Source organism: Lagopus muta, chromosome 3 (genome assembly GCF_023343835.1).
Source record: "Lagopus muta isolate bLagMut1 chromosome 3, bLagMut1 primary, whole genome shotgun sequence".
Taxonomy (NCBI): Eukaryota; Metazoa; Chordata; class Aves; order Galliformes; family Phasianidae; genus Lagopus; species Lagopus muta.
The window spans coordinates 90,080,583-90,095,713 of NC_064435.1; the positions used below are offsets into that span (position 1 = coordinate 90,080,583).

General features: G+C 38.3%; 1 protein-coding gene across 3 annotated transcripts in view; it reads left to right on the forward strand.

Moving 5' to 3' along the window:
• ATP9B (ATPase phospholipid transporting 9B (putative)) overlaps nt 1-15,131 on the forward strand; it is a 158,286-nt gene that overhangs the window by 45,792 nt on the left and 97,363 nt on the right. The window lies entirely within an intron of this gene.

Here is a 15,131-nt window from a genome sequence, read left to right on the forward strand (position 1 = left end):
CTATGCCTTAGCATAAGAGGTACATTTGTGGAAATTTGTCTTAGTCTTTACCAGTTAAATTGTATTAGATATGTGGGCATTTAGAAGCAGTTGTCATCTCCAGTTGCAGGAGTATGTATCAATGCTGATATCTTCAAGAGATGTATGCATGGCAGAAACGTGTTGAGAACTCATTGTGTAGTAATGTGTAGTGTTTGCTGTTGTGAAAACGTGGAAAGCTGTCCCTAATTGGGATCAGCATTCTCACTGCTGGAATAAAAGTGCTGTCATGTAACTGTATAACTTGCAATGACAAAATTTCTTCAATTGTGTTTTGCATATCTATTCTGTGGCATGCTTTCCTCAGCACTGATTGTTAAATCATACTACATTGTGTAAATCATACTACATTGTGTAGTCTGCTCTCCTCGCAGTACTGCTAATTGAAGGATGGGCCGCAGCAGTGTCGAGGAACAATCCAGGCACTGTATCTTGACAGGACCATGTATAATTGTAGATCTAGGTCATCAAGTGAATTCTTGTGTCAAAAAATGTGGGGAGAAAAGCATGATTTGAAAGTAAAATTGTTCAAGTCTATTTTGGTGTTCAGGTTTCATTCAGACAGCTTTAAAATTTTCTGGTAATCTGCCATTGGGAAAATAAAGCTACACAATTTAAAGGTTTATAATATACAATTAGCCTGTTCCTAAACAAATAAATGTGCTTGTTAACACGCTTAAAGTATTCCTGCAAGGTAAGTGCCCATTATAATTCAAAGTGAACACAGCAAATGCAAAGAAATCTGCCCAAAGTTCGGATATAAATAATTCATTTATACTTTTACCACACACGGAATGGGACTTCTGCATTTTCAATACTTCTTCTATAAACATGCAATATATTGGCTACTTATATTGATGCTGTTCTCTCTCAAATAAAAAAAAGTGAAACCAAACCAAACAAGAAAAGATGCAAGCAAAAAAAATTCCAACACTGAACTTCAAACATATGGCGGTAATTGTTTTTTTGACTAAAGAATAAGACTTATATCTGTAATTGCTTTTTCTTGAATGTTGTAGTTTTGACTGATTTATGGTTTAGTTTATAGTCAACAGTTTAAATACTTTATAGAACACATTAGTTTTTCCATGGTTTTATGTTCTGTATGTGATTTTCTTTTATCTTCTGTGCAATAAAACACTTTAATTTGTTATCATAAATCTATACAGAGTAAAAGCAAAGATTTTGAACTAATTTTGAAGTCTACTCTGTTTCAACATTTCCCAATTTCAGTATTTACTGTTGTTTGTAACACTTGATACCCTTTGTCTTCAGTCAGAAAAAGCAGTTTGAGTTATAAATCATTAGTCATAGAAGTTCAACCAAAAACAGTTCTGGCTTGTTTTCTCATGGGTGTGTTTCTGTTGGAGAAATGAGCCAGTGTCATGTGCTTGTTTTCTTCACATCTCCTTTCCCAAATGCACTTAAAGAAATGCAGAGATTTTTAGGATGTTTCTTAACTTTGTGTAGCAGGAGCTAATTTTAAGATCAAACCTAACGGATTATTTTGATAAAACTGAATTCTAATTATATGTTATCTTATAACTATTATTTCTTGAGCTGAAATACATGTTCTCCAACTTGATTATGCCTGCTTTCAGTTCAGTGACCTGATGATTCTGGTATGGGTCAGGTACTCTTATTCTAGCACGCAGATGTGCTCTCACATGAGCAAGAGCTGGTCCTTTACAAAAGCCTGGTACATATGCTTGTAAAACTGTCTGTAATATTTGTGCTCTTCACTTTGAAATGTGAAATTATGAGAAATACACAAATATTTGGCTACTATGTCAAGAAAGAGTGAATGTACTTATTTTTTTTCCCTTCAAACTTTTCATTTACTGTCCTAAGGTAACCTCAGATTCTTATTCTATCTTAAACTGGCATTGCAGTGATTGGCTCTGAGCTAATAGTTGCTGATTTTTACCAGCAATTTTTGCTATGTTCAAAAGTAGGTGACTGCTGGAACTAACATGCTCTAGGAGCTCTTCATACCTTGATCTTTTGAGAAAAAAACTGAAGGAAGAAAGTTGCTTGATATCTTTGGCTTGCTCTACCTGGTTGAAAGTTACTCTAGGAAAGATAATGGCATAGTATATGCCATAGAAATTAGGCTAATTGCATTATTTGCTAGAGCCTTTGCAGTTGGAAGAGCCAGCAGATAACTATCTTCAGGTATGTGATGTGCTCCTTAGACAGCAGGGCTAAGAAAAAGTGTTTATTGTGTACTACAGTTTTTAGGCTGGTGACTAATGACAGTGCTGTTATTTTATTGTTGTTTTTGTTGTTATTAGTAGCTTTTCAGGAGGATAAGAATTGATTAATCTTATTTTAACCCTTTTTCCCCCAAGGGTATATACTTACTTTGGATATTGCATTGTAATTGTAGAGGAGAGTTGTTTTTACTTTTCAGCCTTCCTTGGTAGAAGCTGATTTCCATAGGATGAAGTAGAATTTCTTTTACTAATGTATTCCAGCTTTCCTGAGTGGGTATTTGAACCCTCTGTCTTTGCACAGAATTGGCATTTTTGGCAGATGCTAGACTATATAGAGCAATGCCAATGCTTCTGAAAAAAGGTTTTCCCAAGTGTCAGAACATTGCATTGAGATATGCTTCCAACAACAAAATTGGAGTTGGAAACACTGTAAGGACAAGTCTGTTAAAAGATGGTTCACAGATGAATTTTAATACATGATTTCCTACAGACAGCAACTCTCAAATTGGCAGAAGTGACATTTGGTTGTGGGATTTTGTTCTTGTCAGAGAAAATACTCTCAATAGCAGCTGCTACTGACTGCTCAGTTCTGCTCATCACAGCTAGTGCTACAGGTGGCTGGGATCTACTACAGGCCACCTGATCAAGGAGAGCCTGTTGAGAAGTCTTTCCTGCTTCAGCTGCAAGTGTTATGTTTGCAGTCTCTTATCCTGATGGGGAATTTCAATCATCCAGGTACCTGCTCAGAAAACAGCGTGGTGAGCTGCAGGCAATCCAGGAGACTCCTGTAGTCCATCAGTGATAACTTTTTGGTTCAGGTATTTGGCAGATTGACCAGAGGTGAGATGTTACTGGCCTGATGTTCACCAATGCAGTAGATACCGTTAAAGACATTAAGATTGGAGGCAACCTGGCTGCAGCAACCAAGCCCTGAGTGAGTTTGTGATCTTGAGGAATGTGAGCCTGGCAAAGAGTGGAATCAGGACAATGAACTTCAGGAGAGTGAAGTTCAGGCTGTTAAAGGGATTGCTGGAAAAGATCTCCTCGGAAGCTGTCCTTAGAGTGGAGCAAAGCTGGCTACTCTTTGGGGATGCCTTTCTGAGAGCACAAATGATCTCCATCCCTCAGAATGAGAAAACAGGCAGGGAAGGCAGGAAACTATTGTTGCTTGGCAAGGACAGGCTAGTCACACTGAGTGAAAAGAGGGGCATGTCCTTGGAAATGAGGGTGTATCATCTGGGAAGAATACATGGATGGTATCTGGACATGCAGAGATGGGATTAGGAAAGCCAGTACACAGATGGAGCTGAACTTGTTGAGGGGTTATAAAAACAAGAAGGGATTCTATAGGTACATTGTTCAAAAGAGACAGGCCAAAGAGAGTGTATCCTCTCTGGTAAGTGAGAAAGGAGAACTGGCTACAAAGATATGGAGGAGGCTGAGGTACTCAGTGAGTTCTTTGCCTTGATCTTCTCTGACAGCCAGGATTCTTATATTCATCACATCTCACATCATCACATAAATCCTTCTAGGTGGGAACTGGAGAAGCAAACTGCCCCCCACTGTAAAGGCAGAGGAAGTCTGAGACCACCTCATAAGACTGAATATTTGTAAGTCTACGGGACCCAATGATGTGCAACCTAGGGTGCTAAGGGAGATGGCTGATGTGGTGGTTGGGCTGCACTCCATCATATTTGAAAAGTCATGAATGTCAGATGAAGTCCCCAGTGACTGGAAAAAGGGAAACATCACTCCCATTTGTGAGAAAGGGAGGAAGGAGGAACTGGAGGACTGCGTGCCAGTGAGCCTCACCTCTGTGCCTGGGGAGCTGATGGAACAGATCCTTCTGGAAGACATGTTAGGGCGCATGAGGAAAGAGTAGGTGTTCTATGGTTTCACCAAGGAAGGTCATGCCTGACCAATCTGCTGGCCTTCTGTGATGGAGTGACAGCATTAGTGAACAAAGGGAAGGCAACTGATGTGATCTGTGTGGACTTCTGCAAGGCCTTTGACATGATCCCCCACCACATCCTTATCTCTAAATTGGAGAGAGACGGATTTGAAGGGTGCGCTATTTGGTGGATAAGGAATTGCTTGGAAGGTTGAAGCCAGAGAGTTGTAGTCCAGGTGGAGGCTGGTGATGAGTGGTGTCCCACAGAAGGATTTGTATTGCAACCAGGCTGGATGTGGCTCTGGGCAGCCTGGTCTGGTGGTTGGCAACACTGCACGTAGCAGGGGGGTTGAGTCTAGATGATCATTGTGGTCCTTTTCAACCCAGGCCATTCTGTGATTCTATGATCTTTACCAGTGGCATTGATGTTGGGATTGAGTGCACCCTCATCAAGTTTGCTGAAGACACAAGTCTGAGCATTGCAGATGATATGGCAAAAAGAAGAAGGGATGCCATCCAAAGGGACCCTGATAACCTCAAAAGATGGGCCCCGGCAGACCTCATGAGGTTAACCCCATCTCTACACAGCCTACCAGAATGCCTATACTTCTCCCAGGATACCTGTCCCTGCTTCTGTTGCCTGTGTGTTTTCTTCCTGCTCTCTGGTTTGACCAGCTGGTCCCCATTTAGCCTTTGCCAATCTCTTTCCTTTCCTGTTTTCCTGCACCTGGGGTTGAAAAGGGATTTCTGCATAAGCACTGCTAATCAGGTCTAACAGCCTTGCAATGGTTTTAAAGTTGTTTCCTAATTTTAGAGATGATCTTCAAATCTTAATGTATTCATAATGAAAACATAGCATCTGAAACTTCTGCTTGAGAGTTGAGGTGGGGGTATCTGTACCTGAAATAGAAGCGTGTGTAGACTTGAACTAACTTGTTTTGCATCTCTCTTCAGTAGTGGAGACACTGATGTGAGTCAGTCTGCCTTGTATGGAGTATGCAGTTGAGAAAATGCTGGCTTCTCCATACAAATGCTAGGGCCTGTGTATCCACAGTCAGTGCTTTTGGTATGTATGGAGAGTAAACGAAATTCAGCTTCTATTTAGCTGTTTCAGTTACAGTTCTGATTGCAGGTGGTCTTTTAGCTTTATGAACTTTCCTCTGTCAACAAAAGGGGATGGGGAGAAATAAAATAAGATCAATTCCTCTGCTTTTTCCTGTAGCAAAGTCCAGTCTTTGTGGGTGGTCTGTTGCTTCTCTTTAGGCTCCTGTTTGGTAAAGGATCATGTACTTTTCTCTGCTGAATTTTTAATGCCTGTTGTAATTTGAATTTATTAGCTGCTTTGATTTCTTTTCTGTGTTCTAACATTGTGAGATATCAAGATATCAACGCTTTATTTAGTTACTGGTGTGTCTTTCAAGTTGTTTACTTTTTCTGCTTCTAAAATCTGGGAGACTAAGTGCACTTTCAATGGATTCTGGTATATTTGGCTATGGACTTTTTTTTTTATCGGTTTGCTTATGAGCTCTCCTTTTACCAGAGCAGAAATGTCCCTTACGTAATCTACAAGTACTGTGCTTTTAAGGTGTGCAAATGTTTATATAATTTTGCAGTATCTGTCTTCAGAAGATATTTAAGTGTATTATTATAGTGCATTTTGTTGAATGTTACTGTCCAGTCAGAGCTCTGGAAGTAGGGAGCCTGTTTATTGTGTTCTTGAAGTAAGTTCTGAATATTTACTTGTTAATGTGTGCTTTGCCCTAGGATTAGAAAATTACTTGATTAGCTTAAATATCAGTAGGCAATTCCAGAAAATAAAAGCTACTTAAAATATCCTAATTTCATTTTTGTTGCAACAGGCAGCGGTTTGAGAATCGTCCTCTATAAAATACCTAGTGCAAGTCTGACTGCTGGTTTGAAGAAGGATCATGTTGAATTCTGAAGCAAACTTCACTTCATATAATTCTCACAATACATTTTCAAATGAGAACCAGTTTCCCAGGAGTAAACTAAAATGTTTTCATGTGGGCCCCCAATGAACACTGTTAAGAAAAATGAAAACCAGCTGAACCCAGTTAGTAGACTGTAGTAACGATTCAGGGAAAACAATCTAACATGGATAATACTTACGGAATTGCACTTGTGGAACAGTGTCCACATTGTGCGATTTTCTTGTTGTAGTGGTGCCTTCAAATAGTTTGCAGTGCAGGCACTTTGTTCTTCCAAACAGCTGAAATCTCTTTGATTGCAAACAGTTCTGTTTCATCCTTTGGTTTCTCCAAATGCACAGTATGCATTGTGTTAAAGCAGTCTGTTATCTTGGTGAAATTAGCTTGTTATGCTAAAGTAGGATTCCACCTGGCAGGTTTTTTTTTTCCTACTATGTTAAAAATACTCAGGTTGGAAAATATTTTTATCTTTAAGTTTTCTGAAGGAAGATGTGACAGCTATTCTCTGTTGAGAAGCAATTCTAGTGCTAGCATATGTATTTACAACTGACTAGTTCTAATATTTTGTTGGCACTAGCAAAATTGGTTTAATGATGAGCAAAGGTGAAAATATTTATAGTTCTTGTGCTTGGATCATTTATGGGATAAATCCCCATAGGTTATTTCAGTTCTAAATGTCAAAAATAGCCACAATAGAGCAAACAAAGCAGGTGTAGAAACAGGGCAATGGCAGTGGTAAGTATTCTTGTTATTTTTATCAAATCTGTCAGTAGAGCTGGTATCTGCCAAGTATAGTACTGATTTCTATCTATAAAACCAATATATAAAATAAATAAATAAAGGGGCATTCAGGCCTCCCTTGTTTTTCTTTCATCTGAAAAGGGAAGCAAGACTTTGGTTAGAGTTCTAAGGGGTAACCAAGGTATTACGTATGGCAGAGTTTTCGACTTACTACTCTGTGTGTGTATATATATACATATTTCTTACAAGTTGTAAATTTCAGGAGATTATTTAAATAATTTAGATTATCTTCATCAGTGATCATATAGAAGAAGATTAATGTGCATCAGAAAAATAAGGGAGCAAAGTGGTGCTTCAAAACCTATTAAATGCAAAGGGTAAATTAAGGCTTTTCAGTATGTGCTTGTAAATCTCCTCTAGGTAAATCATTATGTTAAAATTTGAGAATGTGAACATAAATGTGGATGTTTTATTTCTTTTCTGCCTTAGAATACTGTTTGCTGTAAGTAAGATAATTCTGTAATGTTTTTAATAAAAGTAAAAATTCCTAAATCACACTGAATCAATACAGCAATCAAAAAAAAAATGTAGTGGATAAAGCTTGGATTAAAAGCATTTGTGTGCTTGTCAGTAAGGAACTCTGATGAGTTTGATGGTATCATATTGACTGCATATTAATACGTGGCATCCTATAAGACCATCAGCTGATTGTTTAGAATGTAAATGAATCTGTTGATGGATCCAGTGACTGATGGCTTGAATTCCAATTAATCAATTGCTTCATCAGTTTCTTAATTCAGATCAAATAACTCAAGTACACACAGTTGTTTTAATGGTATTAAGAGAAATTAATGCTTTTAAACCAATTTCATCACTCTTCTTTAAATACAACTACAATTGGTTATTTGCATCCTAGCTGATGGTGTTATAACAGAAATGTTTGAGATGGTTCAGCTATTCTGATGTGTTTTGTTTTGTTTGCTAAGAATTCCTTAAGTAGGTAACATAACTGAAAGCTTTCTGTGATAGTGGTAAATGAAACTCTGCTGTCTAACATGTTATCCTGGTGCTGCTACTCATCTTGTCATCACTTTAAAATTTTCATGCACATAGTCACTTAAGTAATATAAATTACTTAAAAATTAAGTTGTTCGTAAGTGATCTTGTGTTAGGCATGCAAAGTCATTTTTTTCTTCATTATTTTATAGTAACCTATTGCTCTCACTGCTTTCGTCTTCAAGCTGGAAAGGGTGTGTTATTACTAGACAATATATAGTGGTTTATGACACCACAGTTCTACATGCCCTATTTCACAGTGACCCATCAATTAATTTATTCAGCACTTCATGCACACTCTCCGCTGTGACACTTAGACGAGTTGATCTTAATTTGATTGCCATTAAAGCCTTCCTTTCCTGACAACTGTTGTCAATTATACAAAATAAAATCAAGTATTCATAAGTAGGCCGTAATAGGATATAGGCAGACAGATTTAATAATTCAGTTTTGCTGAGGCTTGAAAGGCATTAGTAGTAGCTGTTGTTCTCATTTGTAAAAAATTAATTGGATACAGATCTGCAGAGAGAAGACAGACATAATTTCATTTATTTAGATTTGATTGTTGAAAAGAGCCCAGACCTATAGCGGCGGTTTAACACTGTCTTTGAGGATAACTGACATGAATTTCTATTAGTTACACGTTAGAGAAAGTAAATGTAATTTAATATACTTGGAGATTAATTTAAGTGAACATATTCTACACATGCTTTTGGTGATAAATCTGTACTGGAATGCAGGATAATAAAATAATACACCTGCATATCTACTGTGTACAAGTAAAATGCAGTTGTTTCCCTCTGAAGCATCTTTAGCACAGGAAAACAATAAAATGTCTCATACTATATTTTAATTCTACCCTTAGCCTCCCTTCAGTTCTTAATAACAAGTCTTTTTTTACGCCTGCTGATATTTGGCAAAAATGTAGCAGGCAGAAATCTATTAAACTAAATATCTATTAGTATTCTCTAAGAGAAATTTAAATAAGGTTTTCGAAACTTCTGTGTTGTTATTGCCTTCCTATACATTGTTCTTTACTGCGTATATTGACATTAGTAACAAATAGTGCTAAGGCTCTCTGGAAACAAACTGGGGACAGGATGGTCAAAGTACAGAGTAGGAAGAAGATGCGCAGGGACAGGCATCCTGGGTGAAGCAGGAACAGGCATCATGGGTGAAGTACAGGGATTCTGGTACGCTGTGTAGAGATCAAGTCAGGAAGGCCAAGGCCCAACTGGATCCATACTTGGCAAGGGGTGGAAGGAGCAAAGGAGATGCTTTTATAGATCCATCAACCAGAAAAGGAAGGTCCAAGGAGGCACACACCTCAAGACCATCAGGCACTACAGGCAGGCTGGTAACAAAGGACGAGCAGAAGGCTGAGGTACTCAACAGATTTTTTGTCTCAGTCTTCATCAGCAACTGCTCTTCACATATCGCTCAGGTGGAGGAGTCAGAAGGCTGAGGGGCTGTGATCCTCCCACAGTAAGCAGAGATCAGGTTTGTGACCACCTGAGGATCCTGAGCACCCGTAAATCTATGGGACCCAATGAGATGCAGCCCAGAGTCCTAAAGGAAGAGGCTGATGCAGTTGCTGAGGCACTCATGGTGCCATTTGAAAAGTCATGGCGGTCACGTGGAGTCCCCTGTGTCTGGAAAAAGGCAGTGTTGTACCTGTTTTTAACATGGGTAGGGCGGATGACCGAGGGAACTACTGACTTCTCAGCTTTGCTTCTGTGCTGGGGAATATCATGGAAGAAATTCACCTGGAAGCTGTGCTAAGGCACGTGGAAGAGAGAGAGGTGATACAGGAAAGCCAGCATGGCTTCATCAAGAGCAAGTCCTGTCTGATCCATGTTGCAGCCTTCTACAGTGGTGTCACTGCGTCAGTGGGAAAGGGAAGAGCCAGTGATGTCCTCTACTGGGACTTCAGGAAGGCCTTGGACACAGGTCCCCACAGCATCTTTCCATCCGTATTGGAGAGATGACTGATTGTGTGATAGTAGACTTAAAAAGAAAGCAGAAGGAAGCTGTCTGTTCATCTTGCCAACCCATCTGAATTTTTTGTTGGTATTTTTCAAATCTGATGTGCGAGGGCTTTCCATGTGTTGATCCATGTTATAAAGTATTTCAGTTCTGTTATCCAGTCTTGCTTTTCACAGCAGTATTATTGCCTAACAAAAAAACCCATGCATATGTAACAGGATATTCTGCTTTTACTTGATTATTTTAGGGCATCGTAAGTAGGAAGTTCTGTTGCATTCCCATTCTGAAAAACCTTTGCCTCATATCTCTTTGAGCAGTGTAATGCACAAAAGATGTTTCACATCCTGCAATTATCTTTCTGTATCAAACTAAACCAACTTATCTGGCATAACTATAATTTTCTCTCCACAGTCATAGGAAATATTAAATATTGATATAATTCCTATCATTTGAATGGTTTTTGTTTCTTTGTTGTATAGCCTTCAATGAAAAGCAAAAGATGCTGTTTTGTATAAAATTTGAATTGAATTTTCTTTTTGCAAAGCAGATTGCTATCCATATTCTTACTCGGATTTTTATTTTTAACAACACTTTACAAATTACATGGTAAGCAGTCTGATTAGTGAGGTGATTGGTTTAAGTAAAGCAAGTCTGTCTTTCTGCTTTTCAAAAACAACATTTCCAAATGAAATAAGAATGAAGAATGTAATACATAACAATTGTTCCTCTTCCAAATGATATAATTTAAAAACCCTGTAAGCTAGAATACATAACAAAACTCTGCAATGACCTAAGTAGTAAATTGTTTTCAGAAGACTGTATTAAAAATTGTAATTAATTCTCTGAAGAGCTTATGTAAAATTACAATTAAAGAGGTGGTAACACATGTAAATACAGTATGGTAACTTCAGGAAATTAAAGATAACGGCAAGTAAAGAAATTAATGCATAGGGCATAATATTAAGTAAGAGAAATCTTATTATGTATACACGTGTATACATATATTTTGTTGTTATGTCATTAAGAAGCTTTCCTTCATGTTCTCCCTTTCTCATCTGTAGGCTTCTCTTTTACTTTAGGCTAAATATTTTCAAGCACTTTCCAGAATCAACCAGTCTTTATTTTGAGAGCTTTTCTTCACATTTTCTAGAAGCAGGCAAGTGCACAAATGAATAACCGTGTTACTGATGCCTCTTTAAGTAAAAGACATTTGCAGAAATATTTGTTCTGTATGTGTCATGCTCTTACATGCTGAATAAGACCTTAAGTGACTAAGGGAGATTCCCCCTGCTTACTCTATATTTAGCACTTGCCCTTTTTTTGGCAAATGTTAGCCAGATATATCAAGGCCTGAAGTTATTGTGTTGATGGATGAGTGTCACCAGTTGAGAGTCTTTTGACCCATGACAGGGGTTTCCATCCACCAACCATTCCCCCGTGGGAAGCCAGCAAAGAGCTGAAAAGGAGGGATTACAACTTGGTTGAGATAAAGAGAAACTGATTTACTAGAAACAGTAAAGAAATGAGAGAGAACACAGTATGAAAGGAATCAGGGGTAATGAATGAAACAAATAAGAGAGAGATGCCTTTATAACTACGCTGCTGATGGTATTGACCAGAAGTAAGGCTATGCTTATGTTACCTGTTTCCCACCCAGTACCATGTGGGCTTAACAAAGGCTGCTGGAAACTGCAGCTCCCCAGCAGCCATCCCAGCTCAGTCAGTGCACTGCATGATGTTTGATATGGAATACCTATGGAAAACCATGACAGCGAGCTTTTTTATGTCTGCTCCAAAATAGAAAGGCTGTTCTGAAAGTAATGCCTCCTATTTTATTATGTTGGCCCACAACATCAGAGGTGGATGTTTGTGGTATGACTGTAGGGGTGCCATCGTTCCATTTGTGGCTGTGCAACAGATGGCAGCAGGAAGTAGTCTGACAAAATGGTGTCTGACATGGAAGTCTGTATGAAGCAGAGGTGTGTAAGTGAATTCCTCCATGCAGAAAAAATTGCATTGTGTCCAGTTTAATATCTTGAGTACCTTGAATACTGTGTTCCCTTCACTACAAAAAAGGTACTGAGGTGCTAGAGCATGTTCATGGAAGGGCAACAAAGCCATGAGGGGTATGGAGCACGAGTCCTATGAGGAGCCTCTGAGGAAGCTGGAATTGTTAGTCTGGAGGAGGCTCGTAGGACGTGTTATTGCTCTTTACAACTACTTGAGAGGAGGTTGGGTGGCAAGGTGGGTGTAAGCCTCTTCTCCAATACAGCTAGCAATAGGGCTAGAGGGAGTGATCTCTAGTTGAACCGGGGGAGGTTCAGGTTGAATATTACAAACAATTTTTTCTTAGAATTAGTGGTCACTTGCTGGAATGGGCTGCCCAGGGAGGTGGTTGAATCACCATCTCTGGAGGTATTCAAGAAATGTTTGTATGTTGTACTGAGGGACACAGTTTAGTGAGGAAATATTATTGGTAGGTGGAAAGTTGGACTAGATGATTTTTGAGGTCTTTTCCAGCCTTGATGATTCTATGATATGAGGAATTATAGGCTTGTGAGTCTCACCTAGGTGATTGAGTACACCTTCAGTAAGGTTGCAGGTGACACCAAGTTGGGAGGAAGTATTGATCTGCCTGAGGATAGGAAGGGGCGAGGGACTTGGACAGGCTGGTTCACTGTCTAAGACCAATGGGATAAAGTTCAACGAGACCAAGTATTTGGTCCTGCAGTTTGATCATAATTATCCCATGCAGTGTAACAGGCTTGGGGCAGTGGCTGGCAAACTGTGTGGCGGAAAAGGACTCAGGGGTGTTATTCAGTGCTTGGCTGAGCATGAGCCAGAAGTGAGTCCAGGTGACCAGAAAGGTCTGTAGCATGCTTGAATCAGAAATAGCATAGCCATCAAAAGCAGGGAGGTGTTCATCCCCCCATATTCAGTACTGCTCTGACCACGTATTAAGTACTGTGTTCAGTTTTGGGCCCCTCTTTGCTCTTCACAGAAATGATTGAATTGTTCAAACCTAGTGTAATTCCTTTAGATTTAACCTTAAATTGTAATTCTGATCGTTCCTATTCTTTCACTGTAAAAACAAAAATAAATTAGATACATTAACTTTGTTCAAATTTGTCTTCTAGTAGTTGGTGATTATTGTTCATGGACAATGGGCACCTGAGCACTCAGTTTTCCTTGATGCGCAGCCCTTGTGCTCTTAGAGATATCCTGTGTTAGAGATGCCCTGTGTTCAGTGTGGGATTTCATTTTTCTGTAGTCAGCTCTGCTTTGATTGGTAAACATTTAAATTCATGACTTGTCCTTTAAGCAGCAAATAACTTAAAAATTTGTATGAATACAATAAACTTCTCTATATACTGGGGAATAATTTCCTGGTTCAGTAGTTAACACTGAATACAAAGGGATTCACAATGTATAATGTTTGTGTAGATGTTCTTTCCTTGCATGTCATATTCATGTTAGAAATGCAATAGATTAACTTTGATGTAAAACATTCTGTCAAAGTATATATAAAACAAAGAGTTTAAGAATGTATACATAGTGTCATAATTGGGTGCACCAATTGTGCATGGATGGCCAGCCTTTTGGCTTGCCTGGGCCACGTTGAGTGAAGAGGAATTGTCTTGGGCTGCATAATAAATATATAGTTAATGTGTATAAGTAATAACATGTAGTTTGGGTTGTTTTTTTTTTAATAAGAACAGGAAAAATAGAGGGTAACAACATAAAGTAGTGAGCTGTACATAGATGAAAGCATTTTGAAATGGTTTGGTTGGAATAGTTGTTTTTTTTCCCAGAAGTCATTGATATTGATTTTAGAAGTCCTAGGTACTGCTGACTAAAATTATGAAGTACACAACTTCCATGCAGTGGGAAATATTTGGGTTGTGAAAGGTTTGTGGGACTCATGGGAGTCGGGAGTTGTTCTTATGCATTGTTCTCAATCGTATGTTTAGACTCCTGTGTTTATAACTTAGTTAAGTGAGGTTTAAAAATCTCATAATTCAAATTACGTAACTCTGATGAATTATTAGAAGTAGAAAAGAAGATTGTATTGTTTCAATTTTGCTGTTGTGATCAGTATTGAAAGCTGACTTAGCAGAAAGCAATCTCTTTTTCTGGATAGAACGGAAACAGCCTACAAGATAAGTTATTGATGAAATTAACTGCTGAAGTGGAGAGGAAATGTGACTGGCCAATACATGTCATAGTGTGAGCTCTATTAAATGAATATATGTGCAATCAACCATTCACAGGAGCCACTCTGGTCTTGAACTGCATTGATCTGTAGTATTAATTCTAAATGAAATTGATGGAAGAGAACAACCATTGACAGGAGGGGTAAGGAGAACTATGAAATGTCTTGTACAGGAAAAGTATGATGGAAAGTAGGCTGATCAGTGCCACGCATAGAATGTGCACTGAAATGTGGAATATCTAGGTGCTGCTAGGTATCTCACCCTTACTGATGCAGTATACACCACTGAACTCTTCAAAGTATTTTGAAGAGAATAAATATAACAAAGTATTTTACTTTAGAACAAAGTCCGTGAAGAATACTGTTTAATTTTAAATCCTATTTAGTCTTATCTTGAGCCTTACATCAGTAGCCTATGTAATAGTCCATATTTGGTGATACCATCAGAATAGTTGTATGGAGCACATTGTGGTGGGGGAAATCACGTTACTGCTCTTCATTTTCAGTTTCTTGAATACTAGTCTTCTGTCTGTAGAGCATATTTATTCTCTTCAGTGTGTATTTGTACCTTGAGCTTCCATCATGTTTTAACTACTGTGCACATACTGACCAGTTTCTTTAGTTTTGAGTCTTCAACAGCTAAAAGTAACTTTAAGTTAATTCTTTTAAGTCAAATATGTAGGAGCCTGGATTGTTCTTTGAATGTTATCCATATTAAGGTTTATGTGAGGGGAGCAGTTTCAGTGAAGCCAGAAGAACATAAGTGATGGAAACCCTTTAAGTGCAAACAGCAATGATACAAAAACTGCAAATGTTTTGTCATTCTCTTGTCTTAGAATTGCACAAGTGAGAAAAAGGTTAAACCTTTTTCAACTTTATCCAGTGAAGTGTTGTCTCTTTCTGGTAATATTTGAAAACTTGTTTAGAAACTATTAAGAAATCTGTAATTTTTTTTTTTTTTTTCCCCATGCTTGTAAACAAGCAATTGTTAATTCTATCAGGAAAAAATGTTCTGTTTTCATGGCAGAAAGCATTTAATC